At 46.0% G+C, this 20,837-nt stretch overlaps 1 protein-coding gene across 4 annotated transcripts in view; it reads left to right on the top strand.

Annotated features, from left to right (window-relative positions):
- Window positions 1-4,616: 4,616 nt before the first annotated feature.
- LOC143935591 (signal transducer and activator of transcription 5B) overlaps window positions 4,617-20,837 on the top strand; it is a 413,177-nt gene continuing 396,956 nt past the window's right edge. For all 4 annotated transcript variants that reach the window (XM_077459573.1, XM_077459571.1, XM_077459575.1 and 1 more), the window contains exon 1: window positions 4,617-4,842. The gene's annotated coding sequence lies outside the window, so the exon portion shown is untranslated. The remainder of the gene's footprint in view (window positions 4,843-20,837) is intronic.

A 20,837-nucleotide genomic window follows, 5' to 3' on the forward strand; every position in this document is an offset into this window, starting at 1 on the left:
GTGGAAAAAAAAAAGAGAAAAACACTGAAGCGCATCGAAAACTCATATACAGAAATGCACCGAGAATGCAGAAATTGTGGTGTGAACCGTCCCTTAATCGAAGAGGTGAACTACTGTATCTCCAAAGATCCTGCCCACCCCTCCAGACCCCACTGCACATAGTGACCCTGATGCCCTATGCTGCTGGTGTAGTAATATGTACACCACACACTGCAATATATAGCCTCAGAGAGAATATACATTATATTGTCAAATGTTTTTTTTTTTTTTTTTATCACTACTATTCCTTTATACTGGCTTTTGAAATGCACAAGTGCAGACATTTTGAAATTGGATGAAAGGTTTAGCAATGGGAAATACTTTTTGAATGAGAAGTAGTGCATTTTATATACAACTATATACAGTTAGGTCCATATATATTTGGACACAGGCACAATTTTCATACCTTTGGCTCAGTATAAAACCAGAATAAAATTTAAAATGAAACAATTCAAATGAATTTGAAGTGCAGACTTTTAGCTTTAATTCAAGGGGTTGAACAGAAATATCAGGTACAAATTATAGGAACTGCAACCATTTTTATACACAGTCCCCTCATTTTAAGGGGCTCAAATGTAATTGGACAAACAAATATAATTATATATAGCACAGTGGTGTAGTGGTTAGCACTCTCACCTAGCAGTAAACAAGGTTGCTGGTTTGAATACCAACCACAACACTACCTGCCTGGAGTTTGCATGTTCTCCCTGTGCCTGTATGGATTTCCTCCAGGTACTCTGGTTTCCTCTCACACTCCAAAGACATGCTGGTAGGCAAATTGGCCCTAGTATATGAATGGGGACCTTGGATTGTGGGCTCCTTGAGGGTAGGGAGTAATGTGAATGTTCAGGGATAGGGACAATTGTAGCCACTCATTGAAATGGATGGGCTTTATTCAACCTTACTAACAATGTATAAATAAAATTTAATTTTTTTATATTTTGTTGAGAATCCTTCACTGGCAATGACTGCCTGAAGTCTGGGACCCATGGACATTACTAAAGACCGGGTTTCCTCCTTTCTGATGCTTTGCCAGGCTCTAACTGTAGCTGTCTTCAGTTGTTCTTTGTTTGTGAGTCTTTATGGCTTTAGATTTGCCTTCAGCAGGTAAAATGCATGCTCAGTTGGGTTGAGATCAGGTGATTGACTCGGCCATTGCAGAATATTCCACTTCTTTTCCTTTAAAAGGTCCTGGGTTGATTTTGCAGTGTGTTTTGGATCATTGTCCATCCGTACTGTGAACTTTGCTGCATTTGGCTGAATCTGGGCTGACAGGAAACCTCTAAACACTGCAGAATTCATCCGACTGCTTCTGTCTTCTGTCACGTCATCAATAAACACCAATGACCCAGTGCCACTGGATGCCATGCATGTCCATTCCATCACACTGCCTCCACCATGTTTTACAGATGACGTTGTGTGCTTTGGATCAAGAGCTGTTTCTAAGCCTTCTCCACTATACTATAGCTTAAATATGTTTTGGTAAATCTGTGAAAAAATCTAAAATGGTACCTGTGTCCAAAAATGAGGAGGAAAGAGGGACAGAGGGACTTTGTTCAAAATCAGGGACAGTTGAAAGCTATGGTGGACCTGATCACTTCCACACCAGTTATATGATGACACTGTACTGCACTGGTGACAGTATATATAAATTTTTAACCACTTCAGCCCCGGAAGAATTTACCCCCTTCCTGACCAGAGCACTTTTCGGCACTGCTTTAACTGACAATTGTGTGGTTGTGCGACGTTGTACCCAAACAAAATTGACGTCCATTTTTTCCCACAAATAGAGATTTCTTTTGGTGGTATTTGATCACCCCTGCAGTTTTTATTTTTTGCACTATAAACAAAAAAAGAGCAACAATTTTGAAAAAAACAGATTATTTTTTACTTTTTGCTATAATAAATATCCCCCAAAAATATATAAAAAAAACTTTTTTTTTCTCAGTTTAGGCCGATACGAATTCCTCTACATATTTTTGGTAAAAAAAAACATCACAATAAGAGATTATTGATTGGTTTGTGCAAAAGTTATAGCGTTTACAAAATAGGGGATAGTTTTATTGCATTTTTATTAATATATATATTTTTTTTTTTAAATGGTGGTGATCATCGATTTTTATTGTGACTGCGACATTATGGCGGACACTCAGACATTTTTGACACATTTTTGGGACCATTGTCATTTATACAGCAATCAGTGCTATACAAATGCACTGATTCCTGTGTAAACGACACTGGAAGTGAAGGTGTTAGCCACTAGGTGGCAGTGTAGGGCTTACGTGTGTCCTAGGGGCGTGTTGCTAACTGTGGGGGGCCTGGCTATGTTTTACAGCTCACTGATCTCTGCTCCAATCATAGGGAGCAGAGATCAGTGTCACTTGTTGCTAGGCAGAACGGGGAGATGCCGTTTACATCGGCATCTCCCCGTTCTTCCTCTCCGTGAGGCGGTCGCGGGTCCCGCGGACTCGATCACCGCGGGGATATCTGCGATCGCCTCACGGAGCTTCCTGTGAGTGTGTGCGTCCCCGCTGCCTCTTAAAGGGCAACATACAGGTACGCGATTTTACCTGTACGTGCCCTTCTGCCGACGTATATAGGCGTGAGGCGGTTAAAAATTGTGAAAAAATATTTTTTTCTATTCTCCAAAATTGCAACAAAAAAGTACAAGTTCAAAAAACTGGCAATGCTGCTTACTAAATAACTTTGACTGTCTTTGTTTCCAAAAATTGGTCATTTGGGGATATCTGTACCGTTCTGGCATTTTCAGGCCTCAAGATTTGCGATTGACAGTCAGTACATCAGGACTGAGATATATATACACCATAGTTTGTGGTCTCTATAACGTTCCTACAGACTAAATAATAAACACTGATTTTGGTTATTTTCACAAAAAAAATGTAGCAGTATACATTTTGATCTAAATTAATGAAGAAAAGTTATTTATTTACAAAATTTTATAACCTAAACAAACAAACAAATACGTTTTTTTTATTTTTCAAAAGTTTTGTTCTTTTTTCGTTTATTTAGCAAACAATATAAAAAAACACCAGTGGTGATTAAAGTGGAATTCCGGCCGAAAAATTACTTTTAAGATAAAAATACCCCTAGAATACTTATGTCTCGTGCAATATAATAAAGGTATTCTGTAAACTATGCCAAGTTTTCTATTTGTGCAGTATTGTTTTTTTACTTTGTGAAGTTCCTGCACAACGTGGCCATCTCCAGTGTGGGCATCTGAAGCCACAGTGTCGGTCTTCCTGGATTCCATGCATGCTGGCTACCCAGCATGCACCTGCCGATCTCGCGCATGTACAGTCCGGTGCAATCTTGGTCAGCTTGCCATGCCAGTCTAAGATTTTATTCTCACATTGCACTATTGTGAACTGGGCCTGAAAGTAAAAGGAAATCCCCAGAAAAAGTAATGGAGGGGACACTAGTTCTGGTGACCTGGGGGGACCCAATGGATTCCCTTAATTTTTATGGGATTTTCTCTTCCTGTCTTGGCTGTGGGACAGGAAGTGAAGGGAAATCTCCACAATGGGACACAGATGGAAAAAAAATCCCTTACTCTCTCCAAAATGAAAAGAAAAGTGTTGCCTTTAGTTGCAGAACTGAACCCATTGATTTAACTTTTCCCAGTTACTTTCAAGGCATGTCACGAATGGCAAATGTCACAGCTCCTTGTGCTCTCAGACAAACTGTGAGGATATCAAATGGCTGGTGTCATTACTGATCACATGTGCAGCATGACAACTGCAGATCAATCAATGGCTACGATGGCAGCTTCCTTGGCTGTAAAGGAGTGGAGGGATTCGTTTGACTTGCAGTATGTGACAGGGTGACAATTCGGAGCTGGGGCCAGTGCTGTTATAAAGGAAGGGTCGCCATTTCAATGAAAACTGGAAAGTTTAGAAGTCCATTGGTTTAACGTTTAGTTAGTTGCTATCACACAGAGGGGGAATGCATGACGCAGGAATGAGGACACAGACCTAGCGCTAGCCAATGAGGAGGCACATCTCAGCAAACGCAGTGACGTCACACTCCTTGCATTGGAACCCCTGAACAGCTGTGCGCAGCACTAACTTCAGGGTCACGCGGGCCCTAGACCTCTATACTGATCTGTGATTGGCCGGGCCGGGAACCTCCCACCAATAGGAATCATTCCAGCGGGCCTGTCAGCAGTCACTGGTAGATCGTTAAAGGAGGACTGACTGACAAGACAACAAGCGTGTGTCCTCCCATTGGTGCACGTGACCTGAGCGCACTCTACTTCTACAACTTATTTGTCGTTCCTAAAGAATGAAGTCCCCGTAGTCGTTACGGGAAATGATTAGACACACATAACGGTGTACTAAGAAATTGCTTCGCATATTAGAAGGTGACATAGTCTCCACACTGGAGCGTGCTCTACTAATCGGGCCTCTCTGAGGAAGAGAGCAGTCAGCGCCGCTGTAAGGAAAAGAGTGCGCACGCGCGCCTTGCATTGCAGGCGGGGTGTCAGGGAAGAGGGTGCGCACGCACCCCCTGGCTCGGGATGACGGGTGGGGGCGTGGTGCTGAGGACGGTGTGCGGCATTACACCAGGCAGGTGGCGCTGCTGAGCGACGAGCGGAGGTTGGAGAGTGGACGAGCTGTGTACTTGTCCGTATAGAGGGGAGCAGAGTCTGCACACATAACAGTCACCCGAGGGGATTCAATGTGCAACAGGCGCCTGAGGAGGGAAAACAAGGAGAGGCTTGTACATCGTCCTCCTCCCCTGGGGGAAGCCGGGAGCGTACACCTCCCTGGGGGGAGAAGTGAGGTGAGGAGCTGTCATGTCTTCCTGTGAGGGGAGCTCGCTGTCACTGGGGTGGGGGGTGGGACGGTCCGGGCTGGGTGCTGTGCATGGCACTCTACCCCCAACCAGAGGGCCATGAGGACCGGACGTGGGACTGATAATAAGGGGCAGGCTGGGCACAAGTGTCATCTCCAGCACGGTGCTGCCAGTCAAGGCCTGTTGTCACCAGTGTGGTCAGGAGGGGGCGCTCTCATGGAGCTTCATTCATGTCAGCATGCTCTGATGTGCTGAGTGTGGGAGGGGGCAGGGCTGTCACAGCAGTCATGGTCAGGAGGGGGCAGTGTTGTCAGGGTGAGCATGGTTGACAGCGCTGGCACCTCTGCTTGGCCTCACAGTACTACCAGCCATGATTGCCAGTTAGAAAAGGGACACTACTCTGAGGGAAAGTGTGGCAGCATGATGAGCATGGCTGTCATGGGGAGCACATCTGGCAGGGGGGCAGCACTGTCAGGGTGAGCACGGCTGGTGGGGGGGGTCAGCACTGTCAGGGTGAGTACGTCTGGCGAGGGGGGGGCAGCGCTGTCATGATGAGCACGTCTTGGGGAGGGGGGGGCGCAGCGCTGTCATGATGAGCATGTCTTGTGCGGGGGGGGGCAGCGCTGTCATGATGAGCATGTCTGGCGGGGGGGCAGCGCTGTCATGATGAGCACGTCTGGCGAGGGGGGCATCGCTGTCATGACGAGAACGTCTGTGGGGGGGGGGGGGGGAGCATCGCTGTCATGACGAGAACGTCTTGGGGGGGGGGCATCGCTGTCATGACGAGAACGTCTTGGAGGGGGGGGCATCGCTGTCATGACGAGAACGTCTTGGGGGGGGGGGCATCGCTGTCATGACGAGAACGTCTTGGGGGGGGGGGCATCGCTGTCATGACGAGAACGTCTTGGGGGGGGGGCATCGCTGTCATGACGAGAACGTCTTGGGGGGGGGGGGGGCATCGCTGTCATGACGAGAACGTCTTGGGGGGGGGCATCGCTGTCATGACGAGAACGTCTTGGGGGGGGGCATCGCTGTCATGACGAGAACGTCTTGGGGGGGGGGGCATCGCTGTCATGACGAGAACGTCTTGGGGGGGGGGGGCATCGCTGTCATGACGAGAACGTCTTGGTGGGGGGCATCGCTGTCATGACGAGAACGTCTTGGGGGGGGGGGGCATCGCTGTCATGACGAGAACGTCTTGGGGGGGGGGGGGGGCATCGCTGTCATGACGAGAACGTCTTGGGGGGGGGGGGCATCGCTGTCATGACGAGAACGTCTTGGGGGGCATCGCTGTCATGACGAGAACGTCTTGGGGGGGGGGGGGGGCATCGCTGTCATGACGAGAACGTCTTGGGGGGGGGGCATCGCTGTCATGACGAGAACGTCTTGGGGGGGGGGGGGCATCGCTGTCATGACGAGAACGTCTTGGGGGGGGGGGGGCATCGCTGTCATGACGAGAACGTCTTGGGGGGGGGGGCATCGCTGTCATGACGAGAACGTCTTGGGGGGGGGGGGGCCATCGCTGTCATGACGAGAACGTCTTGGGGGGGGGGGGGGGCATCGCTGTCATGACGAGAACGTCTTGGGGGGGGGGGGGGGCATCGCTGTCATGATGAGAACGTCTTGGGGGGGGGCAGCGCTGTCATGATGAGAACGTTGCTGGGGGGGGGGCAGCGCTGTCATGATGAGCACATCTTGTGGGGGGGGGGCAGCGCTGTCATCATGAGCACGTCTTGTGTGTGTGTGTGTGTGTGTGTGTGTGTGTGTGGGGGGGTGGTTTAGGCACTGTCACAATGAGCACGTCTTGTGGGGGGGCAGCATTGTCGGGGGTGAACACGTCTGGCGGAGGGGCAGCATTGTCCGGGGGTGAACACGTCTGATGGAGGAGCAGCGATGTCGGGGTGAGCACGTCTGGCGGAGGGGCAGCGTTGTCGGGGTGAGCACGTCTGGCGGAGGGGCAGCGTTGTCGGGGGGGAACGTCTGGCGGAGGGGCAGCGTTGTCGGGGGGGAACGTCTGGCGGAGGGGCAGCGTTGTCGGGGTGAGCACGTCTGGCGGAGGGGCAGCGTTGTCGGGGTGAGCACGTCTGGCGGAGGGGCAGCGTTGTCGGGGGGGCACGTCTGGCGGAGGGGCAGCGTTGTCGGGGGGGGGGGGGGGGCACGTCTGGCGGAGGGGCAGCGTTGTCGCGGTGGGCACGTCTGGCGGAGGGGCAGCGTTGTCGCGGTGGGCACGTCTGGCGGAGGGGCAGCGTTGTCGCGGTGGGCACGTCTGGCGGAGGGGCAGCGTTGTTGCGGTGGGCACGTCTGGCGGAGGGGCAGCGATGTCGGGGTGAGCACTGCTGGCGGAGGGGCAGCGTTGGGGTGAGCACGTCTGGCGCGGGGGCGGGGGGGGGGCAGCGCTGTCATACACACGTGTGTAAAATAACGTTCAGCAATGCTGATTTTTTTTTTTCTGCACTAAACTACACACAGTGCAAGTTTACACGCCTGTGTGTACAGGCCCATCGAGAGCAATGGGCTGCATTTCGATCTGAAAAAAACAAACACCCGAATGCCTAATGTGGTATTTGTAGGTGTTTATGTGAAAGGGCCTTTCAGCTGGGTATAAATGTTTGTAATCACATCTGACATTGTTTGCTTGGGTGCCGGACATGACCCGTGCTGTGCAATATTATTGGGGAGGTGTGACTTGGCGATGTTCTATCTGGACTATCATGGTGAAGTAAACCTGTCGCACATCCAACCAATCAGATTGAACATATGATGACAAATGTAGATGCGGAGGCTACTTTCAGTAAACGATCGATAGTTCCAGACACATGGCAACTGAAATTCTATCCAAATCTTTACTTTTCCTATAAAGTTGAGCTTGGACCTGCAGCCATTTCTGACCTATTGGTTCTTTATTGTGATCAGCAGCCTCACTGACCTGTAAGGAGAGCCAGGAGGTGGGGGTTGCTGACTTGGTTTTTACAGAAAAAGTTGATATTTACATACAATGTAACTGTCGGTGTCTTTGGTTCTACAGATTGTTTCTGACACTGCATTTCACCGATCAAAGCTTCTGCTTACACATTTTTGTTTGACTTATGGCCAGCTTGACTTGTCCAAGTTTGTTACGCTGCCTTGCCTTTTAAACTTGCTTTTGTTTGGCTCGTCTGTTTATACAATATTGCTTGAAGACACCCAGCATTTCACAGGCAGATGTTCAATGTAGGCTTTTCAACTTGTTTTCAAGTCACCGGAGGATTCCCAGAGTTCATTTGTGATGTGCTGAAGTCTTTCTAAAGCCTTCTACCACAATACAATAACATTATTGTGAGCTTCATTTATTTGGGATATATTGTGTTGACTTTTTTTTTTCCATAAGAAAGTAAAGGTGAACCTAGTTCTCATTTTGAAGACTATTATACTTTACCACTGGTTTGTCATGGTCCATTGGGTTGCCACTTTAGATATGGCCCTATTCACTTTTCTAGAGAAATACTTATAACCCCCCCCCCCCCCCCAAAAAAAAGACGGCAGACGTGCTCACCTCGACAATGCTGCCCCGCCCCCAAAAGACGTGCTTATCATGACAGTGCCACTTCAGCCCCGGAACATTTACCCCTTCATGACCATGTGTCCTTGTTTTCCCATAAATAAAGCTTTCTTTTGGTGGTTTTTGATCACCTCTGTGATAAAAAAAAATGTTTTTTACGCTATATACAAAAAAGGCCGACAATGTTAAAAAAAAGCCAATATTATTTACTTTCTGCTATAAAACATTCCCAATAAAATGTAAAAAAAAAAAAAGCTAATGTATTTATTAATTTAGGCCAATATGTATTCTGGTAACATATATTGGTATTTTTTTACTAGTAATCGTGATGATCGGGTAACTTTTAGTGGGACTGCAATATTGTGATGGACAAATCTGATACCTGACACTTTTTGGGGACCAGTGACCCTAATACAGTGATCGGTGCTATAAAAAAAAATATATATATATATACTGTTGCTGTACTAATGACAATGGCAGGAAAAGGGTTAACATCAGGGTTGAGCAAAGGATTAACTATGTTCCCTAGGAGTAAGGATGAGCTCTGGCATGTTCGCCTACTCCACGTGCAGAGCCCGCCAGGAAGTCGGTGCAACGCTGCGCTTATCACATTGAGTGAGACCTTGCCCCCGATGCGCAGCTGCAGAGATCGGGCAATGTCTCACTGCCTGTGATTAGCGCTGCACCGACTTCCTGGTGGGCTCTGCACATTGAGCATGCGAACACACCGCAGCTCACCCCTACCTAGGAGTGACTACTAACTGTGGGGGAGGTGCTTTGACTGGGGAATGTAAAGATCTGTGTTCGTGCTTAGCAGGAGCACAGGACCTGCACATTCTCCTCTCGCAGACTGGTTCTGCCTTTCGCCTGAAGGAATGGCGAGTCCTAGCAGACATCGGGCCTGCTGACTGGCTCCCGCTGTGTTCAGTCACTTAAAAACAGTATTTTATTATTTTATTTATTTTTATCTATTAACTTTATTGCTAACACAAGGAGTGAACAACATCCCTTGTGATAGCTTGGGCAGTGACAGGTAGGGATGCACCAGTACCATTTCTTTTCTTTTTATTTTTTTTCTTATGAGTACCGCAACTGTTTTGTTTTCACTTCAGCTGTCGGCAATGGTACAAAGCATTGAAAAGTTATTTACAAATGAAATAAATAGATTTTTTTTTTTTTATTTTGCAATGTGAAATGTGTAAATATATGTTGATATATATGTGTAAAAATATTCACTAACAAAGCAAACAAAAAAAAGTTTTAATTGTTTTATAAAATAGTTGTGAAAAAAAAAGTAGGAAACTAAATGGAGTAGAATAGGGAGTTAATACTGATTAGAGTAAATTAAGGGTTTATAAGGGGTTAAATAGAGGAACATTTGTTCATCCATTTGATATGCAGATGAAGAAACAGTTTCAAAAAGAAACAATGTTTCTTTTTATTTTAGTCTATCAGAGGTTGAGCAATGTTGTTAATATTTCCGGCTGCTTCTTTTTTTTTTTTTTTTGTTTTTTTGATGGCTCCAATTACCGGACTTCCTTTACACTTCAGCTGTCAACAGGGGAGACCCACTGACAGCGCAAAGAACCGAGCCTGAACGTATCGGTTTCAGGTATTGGTGCATTTGCATGAGTACCGATACTTGTGCAAATACTCGGGATCGGTGCAACCCTAATGACAGGTACTCTTTACTGAGAGATCTGTGGTCTGTTAAACCCTAGATTTCACCTCTGCCATTAAAAGTATCAGATCACACCAAGATTGGTTTGATCTGATGCTTTTCCAAGCCATTATCAGCTTGATTACATCCAGGCGAAACCAAAATTGACAATACTTGCCGTTTCCAGTTTCTTAGACCATAGAGATGATTGGGGACATTCCAGTACTCAGTCATCCCTATGATCCGCTGGCTTCAGTCAGAAGGTGCGGGGAGGGGGACCCCTCTACCACCACCTGTAAAAGCAATCCAGTGGCTGATTAGCTGCAAGGATTGCTTTTACAAAAAACAGCATCACTGGCTGAAAAAAAATGATATTCTATAATTCTAATCTCTACGCTTGGGTATATCCACAAGGTGTAGCTGCTAACACCAACAAAGCTTGTGATACTAAGCCCAAAAAGTAAATGTATAAAAGCTAATGCAGCACTATTGAATATAAATACACTAATATTAAATACAATTATTTATAGTGCACATTCTTATATATGACATAGAAATGATAAAATATAAATGGTGTTTAAAAACAATACTCAAAAGCCGCAAAGATCTGGAAAAAGAAAAAATGTCCAAGGTGTACCACTGCTTCGGACAGCCAGCCGCGGTGACTCGGAGACGAAAGGCAGGAAGTGCTTCCATAGTGTAAAACCGCATTTTTAAAATGTATTTGTGCATAAAATCTACACACTTGCAACATTCAAGGGCCAAAACTGGCTTCACAGCGCATATAAATCAATTGCATAGCGCTCCTATGGGTTGCTTTCGATCTGTCTTGCTCATTCAATCGTATGTGGGGCGAAATGACATCACTCCCGAAAGCCCCATGCGTTACGTTTCGACATAGATTATGTCGTCAGGGGGAAGGGCCCCACTCATCCAATTGTGTGTGGTGCAGGCTCTAATGTTTAGTGGTTCTAAGTAAGTTTCTAGCAAAAAATACAGTTTTTTTTACATGTAAACAAAGTGTCAAGACTGGGTTAGAAAATATTTATACACAGTTTAGGGTCAGGTCACACTAGTGATCCTGTTGGTGGGCAGTGACATAGATCTGAGAGGGACACTCTCCTTCTTCGGTGGTTTGCTCCTATTCTGGTGTGATTTTTGCTTTAGCATTTTTCCTGATAAGTGACGTTCTGCAACGTTTCCAGTAGTAAACTTGTGATGCTGATGGAACAGGTGAATTCTTTCTTTAGAAACCCTGTTGCTGGCAAGTTAGAACATTTTAACATTTTGCTGGGTTTTTGTTTTTGTGCTTTACTCTATTGGGGTGATTTCTTTCTCACTTCTTGTCCCTTTGATAACCTTTGAGGAAATTATGGTGCTATTTAGTTTGTTTATTTCTTTGTCCCAGTGGGAGAGATTCCCATTTACCTCCTGTCTTGATAGGAATAGGGACCACAACCTGCAGTAAAAGCTGACAGAGGGCATAAACCTTCTCCACACTAGTGGTGGGGATGGTGTGTTAGTTTTCCGCCACACATAGCGCTTTGCTTTTAGGCCAAAATGTTCAATTTTTAGTCTCATCTGACCAGAGCACCTTCTTCCATATGTTTGCTGTGTCCTCCACAAGGCTTCTCTCAAACTGGGCTTTTTATGGTTTTCTTTCAACAATGGCTTTCTTCTTGCCACTCTTCCATAAAGGCCATATTTGTGGAGTGCACGACTAATAGTTACCCTGGGGACATATTCTCCCACCTGAGCTGTGGATCTCTGCCGCTCCTCCAGAGTTACCATGGGCCACTTGGCTGCTTCTCTGATGAATGCTCTCCTTGCCCGACCTGTCAGTTTAGGTGGACGGCCATGTCTTGGTAGGTTTGCATTTGTGCCATACTCTTCATTTTTGGAGGATAGATTGAACAGTGCTCTGTGAGATGTTCAAAGCTTGGAATGCTTTTTATAACCTAACCCTGCTTTATACTTCTCCACAACTTTATGACTGACCTGTCTGTTGTGTTCCTTGGCCTTCATGATGCTGTTTGTTCACTAAGGCTCTCGAACAAACCACTGAGGGCTACACAGAACAGCTCATTTACACATGCTTCAACTTTAACACACATTCAAATGCGTAATGCTTCAACATCTTGTTTTTGATGCTTCAATGATGCGTTATTGAAGCTGGGCAAATGCTCAGTGTGTGTGTGTGTGTGTGTGTGTGTGTGTGTGTGTGCGCGCGTGTGCTGATTTTTGATTTGTTTTAAAGGGGCCCAGTAGATCCCCAGCTCAGTAGTACCCCGGTTCAGGAGATCCCCCAGCTCATTGGCACCCTAGTTCAGCTGGTCCCCCAGCTCAGTAGTAACAATCAGCTCTGCTGATTCCCCCGTTTCGGTAATAACCCCCAGGTCTGCTGATCTCCCAATCAGTAGTGACTTCCAGCTCTGTTAATCCTCTGGTTTGTTGATTCTTCTCTCTCTCTGGTCCCCACTCCCCTCCCACTATATTGCTTCCGCTCTGTGCACCACATGTGACATTGCATCCTGCTCCGGTCTCCCAGGTCTGCTGTTCCTCTGCCGCTCAGTTTTCTCTTGACTGAGCACCTTTCGCAATAGCGTTCCCATATTGCGCACCAGAAGTGCTGTCTGCTAGTTGCTCCACTCCAGGCTGGACCATGCTCACCTTCCTGCTGCTCCACACTGTACACTAGATGTGACGTCTGTACCAGACAATCCCAGAATATACACATGACTGCTGATGTCTTTCCGGTTTGCATGTTAGTTTTACTGTGATATCTCATACTTAAAAATGCCTCCAAAACAAAGAGAAGCTGAATAAAAGCCTCTCAAAAGCTGCAAGTGCTTTAAGCAAGCTTTGTCATAGACTTCTATGGAGGCTTCAGAGAATCTTTGAAGCTCCAAAAAAGCGACATGGTGTAAATTTTTTGAAGGGAAGAAAGCACACACAATGTATAAACAAGACTGTAAGCTAACCATTTTATTTAGTGACTGGTGCTTTGATTGGCTGGTTTGCACTGTACAGGCCACAGCACCCATGTGAATGAGCCCCAAGACCTCATTCACACTCACAGCTTTATTAACTCAGTACAGTTTTATCTTTTAGATTTGGCAGAAATTTTGTAAGTTATGTTGTTTTCGCTAATATTTAGTGTAGATATACCCTAGTCAAAGGTTTTATTGTAGGTAACATCTACTCCATAATTTCTTACTATGCACCTAATAAAGGACAAACTAAATTCTTCCAATCCCTTCTCAAAACCCTATTACCTCTCGTGGAAGGCAAGGTCATCTTTGGAGGGGACTCAAACATAGCTTTCGACCAAGGACTTGACAAATCGAACCCCCCCCCCAAGCCCAACTGACATGCCCCACCAAAGCTAGCTTGAACATAGGGAAATCCCTTCCCTTACACGGGCTTGTCGACATATGGAGGGAACTTAATCCCTCAAAAAGGGATTATACCCACTTTTCAGCTCCCCATCAGTTGTTTGCTAGAATAGATCATATTCTCATACCCCCTTCCCTTATTCCATCGACACGTAAGGCGACCATAATCGACACTGCTTGGTCGGACCACTCAAAAGTCCTACTTCACATGACAAACTCCCTCACTGGGCCGACGGGTTCGCACTGACGTCTCAACCAATCCACCCTGAGTGACCCCATTAAAACCGCTGAAATAGAAAATTCACTAAAGGAATATTTCCTTCTCAACAATGTAGACAACATCTCCCCCGAGACCCTCTGGGCTGCCCACAAGGCCACCATCAGGGGTAAAATCATTTGGCTTTGCAACTCAACAAAAGAAAGAAAGATTAATCGACATTATTAAACTCGAAAAAATGTTTGCTGCCCTAAAACTCTGACACAAGAAAAACCCTTCTAAAGCCCTAATGGACCAACTGGACACAGCTAGACTGGAACTGAATTTGGCCCTCACGGTAAAAGCGGAAAAGCACATTCGCTGGAGTGGAGCTAAATTCTACCATTAAAAAGAAAAAATTGGCCCGATGCTGGCCTCCAAACTATGCTCTCGACTGCGTACACACTGTATTCCCAGGATTAGAGTAGCAGGTAATTCTCCCTCGGCAGACCCCAACAAGGCACTAGAGGCCTTCCTGAGCTTTTACACCAACCTCTATAGCATGTCCCCAACGGATAAGGACCCCTTGATATCTGGATTTATCCGAGACCTTCCGAATCCAACTCTATCTGCTGAACACAAGGGCGTTATGAAGGCGAGCATCTCTATTGAGGAGATAAGGGAGGTAATTAAAAACCTCAAATCAGGTTCAGCCCCTGGGCCAGACAGTCGCTCTGTGCCATACTATAAAGCCTTCGATGACACGCTAGCATCTCATATGGCAAGGTTCTTTAACATGAAGGCACAGGGAACCCCCTTAGATCCTCAGTTTAATACCGCATACATAACGGTAATTCCTAAACCTAATAAAAACCCAGAAGAGGTTGAAAATTATAGACCAATCTCCCTCATAAATAACGACCTCAAGATCTTGACAAAAATCATGGCCAACCGCTTATTCTCTTTCATAAATCGATACGTACATAAGGACCAAGCAGGGTTCATCCCAGGTAGACAGGACCTGACCGAATCAGAAGGGTCATTGATTTAGTTTCCCTCCTTCAAACCAGTTGGAATGGGGGCCCCAAACAGGAAGGGATGCTTCTATCCTTAGATCTACATAAGGCCTTCAACACAGTTGAATGGTCTTACCTTTTCTCTTTAATGGGGCGGTGGGGATTTGGAAATCGCTTTTTTAGGAATTCTACACTCCCTACCACCAGACAGGGATGCCCATTATCCCCTTTAATATTTGCCATCGCTATTGAGACACTGGCAGTTGCGATCCCTTTCAATCCCAACATCCAAGGAATTTCCTGTGGTCCCCTAATACACAAATGCGGCCTCTTCGCTGACAACATGCTACTATTCGTTACTTCACCTATAACATCCCTCCCTGACATCTGTAAACTCCTAAATGACTTCACAAAGGTGTCAAGCCTCAGGGTCAACTGTGACAAATCTCACGCCCTCAACATATCTCTGAGACCGGCCACAGTGGAGACGCTGGAAAGCTAATTTAAGTTTTTTTTTTTTTTTTTTTTAACTAATTCATCTTTATTAGAAAAAAAATTTCCGTACAAAATCACAATGCTTTCCACAATTAGCAAATATCAACATTTCATACATAGATAATACAATGGGAAAGGGCGCTCCCGACCCACACATCACGCCAGGAGCACCCTCCGCCCCCTCCTCCCCATCCCGCCCACCCGCCCCCTCTTCGAGCACACACTGTTAGTACCAGCCCTGCCAATAATGGTCGGCTAATTGAAGAGTAATACACAAGTTGGAATGGAAAGAGATAGAAAGGGAAACCAGAGAGGGAGAGCCATCGCCGCCAGCCATTCAGAAAGTGCTAGGCCGCCCTCTCAGTATCCTCCCCGAGGGGGTAGCCCATATCAATCAGCCACGGGTTCCATATTGCCCCAAATTTTTTTAAGTTGTTTTGCTTTATAAACATTGCTCTCTCACACCAAATGGTAGAGTTGATTGTGTTAGTCCATTGTTCAATTGTCGGGGGATTTTTGGCTTGCCAATTTATAGCTATCAGCCGTCTGGCCTGATATAGACATCTCAGGACAGGCAACTTGATTAGAGGAGAGATTCTATCCTCAAAAATCCCCAATAAGCAAATCCTGGCTTCTGGTTTCAGGGAGATCTTAAAAATCCTATTTATTCTAAGTACTATTTCTAACCAGTATCCATACAATTTTGGGCATTTCCATACCATATGAAAAAGGTCCCCCAATGCCCCACATCTGGGACAGCTATCACTGGGTTTCCTGCCAATTTTCCACAATTTATAGGGGGTATAATATGCCCTATATATAAGGAACAAATGTGACACACGCTGCGATGGGGATATAGAGACCAAACTCCCCTGTTCAAGGATCTTATCCCATTGTTCCTTGGTTATATCGGGCCCACATCTCCTATACACCCCCTCCTGCTCTTATCCGGGCCCTCTCCCTTCAGGGTCCTTCCCCTGATCTTGGTATATAATCTGGAGATCTGGCCTTTTACTTGCCTACGGTCCATGAGTCCCTGGAGTAGGGGAATTTCGGTCCGTTCAATCTCAAGAAAGCTCATTTAAGTTTAGATGGAACGCCTCGTCAATAGATTATCTAGGGATTCACCTCACCTCTAAAATTGACCAACTGTACCCAGCAAACTTCCCACCCACGTACAAGAGACTCGAGTCAGAATTGAAGACCTGGGCCAGTAAAGAACTATCCTGGCTAGGCAAGATCCATTCAATAAAAATTATACTCTTCCCCAGACTACCATTTGCAATCGCTCCAAGGGAAAGTTAACAGGTTTATTTGGGGAAGAAAAGGACATAGATTGCCAAAAAATACTTTATACAGACAGCGCACACAGGATGGTTTAGGGCTACCAAGACTACTTTAGTACTACCAGGCGGCGAAACTTGCCCAACTTTCAACAGTATTTGCCAGAACGGATAAACCAGACTGGATCTATATAGAAAGACAGGCGGTCCCCACCTATACTCTTGACTACTTACTATGGCTCCCCTCCAGGGAAAGACCCCCTATACTCTCACCGATCCTCTCACAATCCCTGTCCCTTTGGGATAAATTGAAAACCCAGCCTTCTTTAACCTCCGACTGTTACCCACTGGCCCACATCTTCAATAACCCTGATTTCACTCCCGATATAGACATAAAATCCTTCAAATGGTGGTTGGACAAGGGGTTGTATCGGATCAGTCATTTCTTTACAGAAACAGGCCCAATAACTTTAAAATTCTGTGAACAACAATTGGAAATCCTGAGTGGGGAACACTTCAGGTTTCTCCAAATACAACACTATCTCCACAAAATATGGAAAGATATGGTCTGGACAAGCCGAAGATCAGAGGGGTGGAATCTCTGTTATCTACCAATTTCTTGCCCAGCAGGCAGGCAAAACCCCTTACATGACCGCATGGGAAAATGATCTCCAAATTCATTGGGATCTTGAGCAATGGCAGACATCCTTTTCTAGAGCCTATAAAGGAATAAAGAATATTTACCTAATAGAATCAAACCTCAAAGTGATGAGCAGATGGTATCTCGCACCCTCTAAATTGGCCACATGTTTCCAACTGCGAACCCCCAGTGCTTCAGGGATGTGAACTGAATGGCTCCATGGCCCACATATGGTGAGAATGTCCCAAAATCAGATCATTCTGGAAAAGGATGTTTACCCTAATCCATAAAGTGACAGGGCTACAGCCACCCAGAACCCTTGCAGTGGCCCTACTGAACGCTAATATCTCAGGGGCTTCTAAATGGAACCGCAAATTAATCCACTTCATTCTCCTGAGTGCTAAGCTGACAATTGCCAAGGCCTGGAAACAACCCGGGGTATCCTTCACAGCTGCCAAGCGCAACATTTCTTGGATAATGTCCCAAGAGAAATTGACCAGTGTTCTGCTAGATTCCAAAGCACAATTCGAGTCCACCTGGGAACCCTGGGCCAATCACGTGGGTATCTCCCTCATCCCTGAAATACAAACATAACCAGTAAGCGTCAACACTTTTATCTTCAACCTAATACCTATCAAATGGCTCCTCCTCCTCTTCCCTCTCCTCTCCTCCCTCTCCTCATCCTCTTCTATTTTTATTTTCATTTTTTGGGTCACCTCAGGTAGGTATAATGTGGCCATATAATACGTACCGTCTATCAGTGAAGTGCAAGAGGCCCCAGATTTAAGGGTTAAAACCACCCCCTGGGGACACTTAGGCTGAGCGCACTTTCCAATTTAACACACGTGGTGCTTTATGCCTCCCACTGGAATTGACCACGCTCCAGGGGTCTCGGGGGGGGGGGTGGGGGCTGTCTGGCACAGTTTGATCCCCTTAGGGGTGTCGGGGCAGCTTCCCAGAGCAACTGCATGCAGGAATCGCAGGGCACGAGCTCTGCGAGGTAACACCTGGGGAGCCTCGGTCTTGCCATTTTCAACATACCTCGGGTGGCTTTTCAAACATGCCATGGAATACACCAAAGCCAAGCCTACTAGTGGCATCATATTTTATGATTCGTTTTGGCACTATGTAACTCGCCTCATTGCATCGAGTGTATGTGATATTTTGTTTTACGTTGTATTTGATAATAATAAAAACTATGAAAGTAAAAATGCAAGCAAACAGGCAGAAAACTTTATCCTCCCTTCTGAGCCATCATCTTGGGCTTTGGCCTCGGAATGGCCCACTTCGGTTATTTTTTATTTTTCTACTCTTATTCCATGCCTTAGTTCATGCCACTTAAGCTCTGGAAGGTCTCACCCCCTTTGTTAACCACTTTCAGACCGGACCATTTTGCTGGTAAATGACCAGAGGTCTTTTTACACTTTGGCACTGCGCTGCTTTAACTGGTAATTGCGCGGTCATGCAATGTTGTACCCAAACAAAATTTGCGTCCTTTTCTTCCCACAAATAGAGCTTTCTTTTGATGGTATTTGATTGCCTCTGCGATTTTTATTTTTTGCGATATAAACGTAAAAAGACCGCAAATTTTGAAAAAAAATGATATTTTCTAATTTTTGTTATTAGAAAAATCCAATAAACTCAATTTTAGTCATACATTTAGGCCAAAATGTATTCAGCCACATGTCTTTGGTAAAAAAAAAGTCAATAATTGTATATTTATTGGTTTGCGCAAAAGTTGTCACATCTACAAACTAAGGTACGTTTTCTGGAATTTACGCAGCTTTTAGTTTACGACTGCCTATCTCATTTCTTGAGGTGCTAAAATGGCAGGGCAGTACAAAACCCCCCCAAATGACCCCATTTTGGAAAGTAGACCCCCTAAGGAAATTGATAAGAGGCATGTTGAGCCCATTGAATATTTTATTTTTTTGCCTCAAGCGATTGAATAATGACAAAAAAAAAATTTTTTTTTTTTTTTTACACAAAGTTGTCACTAAATGATATATTGCTCACACATGCTATGGGAATATGTGAAATGACACCCCAAAATAAATTCTGCTGCTTCTCCTGAGTACGGGGATATCACATATGTGGGACTTTTTGGGAGCCTAGCCGCGTACGGGGCCCCGAAAACCAAGCACCGCCTTCAGGCTTTCTAAGGGCGTAAATTTTTGAGTTCACTTCTCACTACCTATTACAGTTTTGAAGGCCATAAAATGCCAAGATGGCACAAAACCCCCACAAATGACCCCATTTTAGAAAGTAGACACCCCAAGCTATTTGCTGAGAGGCATGTTGAGTTCATGGAATATTTTATATTTTGCCACAAGTTGCGGGAAAATTACAAACTTTTTTTTTTTTTTTTTTTCACAAAGTTGTCACTAAATGATATATTGCTCACACATGCCATGGGCATATGTGAAATGACACCCCAAAATAAATTCTGCTGCTTCTCCTGAGTACGGGGATACCACATATGTGGGACTTTTTGGGAGCCTAGCCGCGTACGGGGCCCCGAAAACCAAGCACCGCCTTCAGGCTTTCTAAGGGCGTTACAGTTTTGAAGGCCATAAAATGCCAAGATGGCACAAACCCCCCCCAAATGACCCCATTTTGGAAAGTAGACACCCCTAAATTTAGGGGTACACTAGTGAGACTAGGTAATAAATGGCGGGTGCCCTGAAACTATAAAAAAATAACTAACCAACCAGCGTCACCTGTAACAGTTATATGGTGATCACTGGTGAAAGGGTTAACTAGGGGGCAATCAGGGGGCTTTATGCGGTAGTATATGGGGGTCCCTGGCGCTATAAAAAGCTGCGGCGAACCTAAATACCTACCTGCCTAACTAGCGTCACCTGTGACACTAATACAGCGATCAGAAAAACGATCGCTTATTAGGCTGGGTTCACACTGGAGCGATGCGGGAACGCCACGAATGCGCGGCGGGTTCCCGCATCGCATGCCTCCCGGCGGCAGTTCACACTGCCCTATGCGAACTGCTGGGAGTGTCAGTGAAATGTTACTGACACCCCCAGATCAGTTCGCATATCGCAGTGCGATCTGCAAACTCGGATCGCATGGTGTGAACACCCATGCGATCCGATTCTGCTGCGGGCCAAAAAAAGGGTCCCGTGCGAATTTGCGGCGGGTGCGGCGGGTGTGGCGGGTGCGGCGGGTGCGGCGAATGGCTGAACTCGAATCGCACAGAGATCGGATGTGATTTGCACTGCAGTGCGGTGCGAATCACATCCGTTCTCAAACCGCTGCAATCTGAACCCAGCCTTAGTGACACTGGCGACGGGGGGTGATCACGGGGTTAAACCTTTATTGGGGGGGTTAGGGGGGTACCTTAGAACTAAAGGGGGCTAACCCTAACTGCCCTAACAGTTATTAGTCACAAATGACACCCGCCGGGTGATCAGGGGGTTAAACCTTTATTAGGTAATAAATGGCGGGTGCCCTGAAACTATAAAAAAATAACTAACCAACCAGCGTCACCTGTAACAGTTATATGGTGATCACTGGTGAAAGGGTTAACTAGGGGGCAATCAGGGGGCTTTATGCGGTAGTATATGGGGGTCCCTGGCGCTATAAAAAGCTGCGGCGAACCTAAATACCTACCTGCCTAACTAGCGTCACCTGTGACACTAATACGGCGATCAGAAAAATGATCGCTTATTAGGCTGGGTTCACACTGGAGCGATGCGGAAACGCCGCGAATCCGCGGCGGGTTCCCGCATCGCATGCCTCCCGG

Source organism: Lithobates pipiens, unplaced genomic scaffold (genome assembly GCF_037356315.1).
Source record: "Lithobates pipiens isolate NorthernLeopardFrog02 unplaced genomic scaffold, aLitPip1_a1.2 Scaffold_28, whole genome shotgun sequence".
In the NCBI taxonomy this organism is placed as follows: Eukaryota; Metazoa; Chordata; class Amphibia; order Anura; family Ranidae; genus Lithobates; species Lithobates pipiens.